This window comes from Stegodyphus dumicola, chromosome 12 (genome assembly GCF_044657685.1).
Source record: "Stegodyphus dumicola isolate Sdum_Otavi_A_Nest chromosome 12, ASM4465768v1".
NCBI lineage: Eukaryota > Metazoa > Arthropoda > Arachnida > Araneae > Eresidae > Stegodyphus > Stegodyphus dumicola.
This window is the reverse complement of record NC_140779.1, coordinates 120711632-120712684: the sequence shown is the minus strand read 5'-3', so window position 1 is coordinate 120712684 and position 1053 is coordinate 120711632.

The following is a 1053-nucleotide window of genomic DNA, read 5'->3' as shown; positions in this document are numbered from 1 at the left end:
GAATAACCGAATCGATTTGCAACCCTAAAAACCAGAAATGTTGAAATTTTTATTTTTTCATAACATATGAAGTTTCCTTGAATAGTGCATATTTCATTGTTTTACTTTAAAAAATAAGATGACTAAAAGTAATGAAGCTATGTTTGCTAGCCAAAGTATTCTTTCTGTAGTTAAAAAAAAAAAAAAAAAAAATTGTCAACAAGTTTCAGCTCTATATGAGCGGAATTTTCCTTGATCGCAGTTGATTTATTGTGCCAATATTATGATATTTTATGCAAGAATTCTTTTCGCTCTCTTTTTCTAAAATAGAATTTTTCGCCCATATCTAAATATGTTTAATAATGTACATAGATTTTAGCTGAAAAATAAAAAAATAACAATTACTTATTATAAAATTATTATAATTAATTAAATAACTGTAATATTCATTATAATTGTAAAACTAATATAGTTAAATTATAACGAAATTTTGTTTCAGTGGTTTTAATGTGCATATGTTTTAACTCAAAAATAAGCTATAAATATTAATTACAGTATAATTATAATAATTATTTGTTATTGTAAAGCTATTATAATTAATTATAATATTTATCATATTCGATTTCATTGTAATGATAATATAATAATTAAAATTATGCAAGAAAATATAATAATCAAGTAATTATGATAATAATTATTTTACAATAATAGCTATTTATTACACTTTATCATAAAATTATATACACATTGCAAAATTAGGTTTTGAAAACTATATCATGCTAAAATGTGATAATTAATTTATTTATTCAGTAGCCGGCATTACCATATTCTAATGCAAATGAAAGACAAGTAAAATATTTGAAAGTTCAAAAACTTAATGCGTATGTCCAGGTTTTATGTTTTCCATTGTATTTTTCTCGTATTCTCAGACTAATGATTTACTCGCAAACCTTCAGCAGCATCAAAATGTTTCCTTGTACGATTATGAGAGATAGAGACAGGGATGAAACATGTTTGTTCTCAATCGCTGCGAAGGTCAGATTCCTGTTATGTTGGCGATAAAGATTATAGGTT